The sequence below is a fragment of the Panicum virgatum genome, chromosome 1N (assembly GCF_016808335.1).
Source record: "Panicum virgatum strain AP13 chromosome 1N, P.virgatum_v5, whole genome shotgun sequence".
NCBI classification, from domain to species: Eukaryota; Viridiplantae; Streptophyta; class Magnoliopsida; order Poales; family Poaceae; genus Panicum; species Panicum virgatum.
In genome coordinates, this window is record NC_053145.1 from 17,351,284 (window position 1) to 17,354,013 (window position 2,730).

General features: G+C 42.1%; 1 long non-coding RNA gene across 1 annotated transcript; it reads right to left on the bottom strand.

The window, feature by feature from the left end:
* Positions 1-1,507: 1,507 nt before the first annotated feature.
* On the bottom strand, positions 1,508-2,399 carry LOC120653994. The gene is made up of 2 exons (XR_005666926.1): positions 2,132-2,399; positions 1,508-2,047 (listed from the first exon to the last, which is right to left on the bottom strand). It is a non-coding gene; the product is annotated as an uncharacterized LOC120653994 (long non-coding RNA).
* Positions 2,400-2,730: the final 331 nt, after the last annotated feature.

Below are 2,730 nucleotides of genomic sequence, written 5' to 3' on the forward strand. Positions count from 1 at the left end.
GAGAGCTGATTGAGAAACAGATCTAACCTCAGTGACATGGGTTTCCCATTGTCTCTTTAACTCGATTGAAGGTGCAAGAACTGAAGTTCCTGGCCGTGTACCCCATGGTTCTCATCTATAAATATGGGGGGGGGGCTCAAAAGGAGGCACACACCAAGTTGCTCATTCTCTCATTCCTCTCTTGCTTCCATAGGATGAAGTAGCTCATCTTCGAATCCCAGAGGTTGCTTACGAGTTTCAGTATGGATTTAGCTCTTACTTTACTTTGTAATTCTCAGAGATTTATAATAGACTTATCATCTAGATATTTATATTTGCATAACTTATACTCTATGGTATTAGACATGAATTTCATGATTAGTTTATATTCACACTTTATACCTTGCATGACTAGAAGAGTAAATCTGGTGCCACGACACCAGTTCCAGTATTTGAATGCTTGCTCTAGTATGATGTCTGTCCACCCGGAGGGTGGGGGCTTCGTGCGGGATACTAGAGTATTGCTTATTAATATAGATATGGTGTCTAGGTTAATCAAGTGTTGCTGGATGTCGTTCTTTCCCACAGTTTGTATACGTAGCCAGCAGGTGGTGATAGACCTGTTTGGTCACTGTAATCCTCCACGTTCGGTTAGAGTGGGTTGGAGGTCCATAAATGTAACACCCAAAAAAAAATTGTTTGAATATGAAGATTTTATTTTCAAGCGATCTTTTTTTTGTTAAAAAAGAGGTTTTATTTTTCTCCCTCTCCTTTCTTTTTCGTCTCCAACCTCCAGCCCACCTCTCTCCTTTTGTTCTCTTCTTTCCCTCCTCCTTACCTCTTTTCTTTCCTGTGCCCGGCACATTTTCCCAGCCCGATTCAGCCTCCCTCCCTCGAATGATTCTCTTGAATTGCTCAACGGTATGATTCAGCCTCCCTCCCTCGAATGATTCTCTTGAATTGCTCAACGGTATGATTCCTTATCAGGACATTTCTTGCCTCTTTTCTTCCTACTAAAGATAAAACCTTTGTGTGATTTGTTCTGTTTATGGGTTAACAATCAGGTTGCTAGCATCCTTGAAGATGAGATGAAGGACATGTTAAGGGCCCCATCTAATTCGAAGAAGCATGGAAGGACAGGACTTGTTGAGATCCTAAAACAAAAGAATGTGCAATTTGTGCCATTCAGTGGTTGGGAGAAGATTGATTCAAGGAAAAGATGGCAGGGCAGCTGAGAAAGAAGCCTAGAGAAAAGATCACAACCTGGGATGAGCTCCAGAAAGCTGCAAACGAATAAAAGAAAGATGGCCCTCCCAGAAATTTTGTTTCCTTGTGTTTGTATCAAAGAATTGCACTATAGAGAGAACCCTGTATTTGGTTAATAAAGATAAGATTGACATATGTTCACTGTGAGGTTATGGCTCACGTATGAGCAAACTATGGCATTCAGTAAAGGAAAATACTAACAGCTATTCATTCCATTGTAGTCTAAAACTGGTGAATTTATTTCTCTTTGCAATTGCGGTCATATTTGAATGCTTCTTAATTATTTATTGCCTCAAGAGGAACTTTACTTAGCATCTGTCCGATATCTATGTCCATTATTGAATACATTAATTGGTATATGGAAAATTGTTCCAAGATACACACGACATTTGCCACATATGTAAATATTGAGACTGTACAAACCATCATATATTCTTGATAGTGCTGCAAAAATCATGCAAATCTTGTAATTTGACTTGGTGAAGGGGCTTTTGGATGGCTGTTGGGCAGCTTCTGTTTGTGAGTGCTTGATATACCTGCTGCATTGTTGGCCGGGATTTTGGGCAGACTTGCAAGCAAGCAAAGGCCACCAGAAGGAGCAGAATTATGTCTTTCTCCTCTGCGCTCGTTGGTTCTGGGATGCGCTGGTCCAATATGTCCTTGAGCTTTGTACGCTGCTCTGTTCTGCAGAAGAATGAAAGTAGAAGATCTCTTGGGTGCTTACCCATGACCACTTCCATGGTGACCACACCAAAACTATAGACATCACACTTCTCTGTAAACATCATTGTAGACGAAAGTTCTGTGCAAAGAAATGAAATAATGCAAATCAGAAGAACGTACTAAATGACATTGCATTCTATAACAAAGGATTAGAGCGTTGTACCTGGGGCTGTATAGCCACATGTCCATCCAAAGATCGTACTCCAACTTGAGCAAGTATGCCTGAGGTTCTTGTTAGAGAACTAGGCAATTTTCGGTATATTTTAATTCCAAATATTACTAGCAATTTTATGGCATAAAAGAGTGATAGTGTGTGGACAAAATATGTGCATGTGTTCATGTTATTCTCACTAATAAACATGAACCAAAAATTAAACCAGAATAGGTTTAGAGTGTACTCCAAGGCGGGACCAGTGCTGGAGGCACCGGGTGTGCCGTTACCAGCTGGAATAGACATTCTATTCGACTGGCCTTGCATGATGTAGCTGAATGATGTTGATGTAGGAAGATGTTCGCAGTGCAGTCCCACGAACGGTCACCAGGAAGTAGTCGTTCACGCCGGGATGTAGACGAAGTAGTCGTTCAGGGAGCGCACGCTGGGATGTAGACGAAGTAGTCATTCAGGGAGCGAGCAGTCGCGTCAAGACGCTCCCCAAAAACCTGATTGCTCGCGTCCCGTGCAGGACCTTCAACGAGCAGAGGTTCCGGAGGCCTGCTCTCGCTAGAGCTATGCGCGCAACGCTAGCAATGGAAATGGCAGAA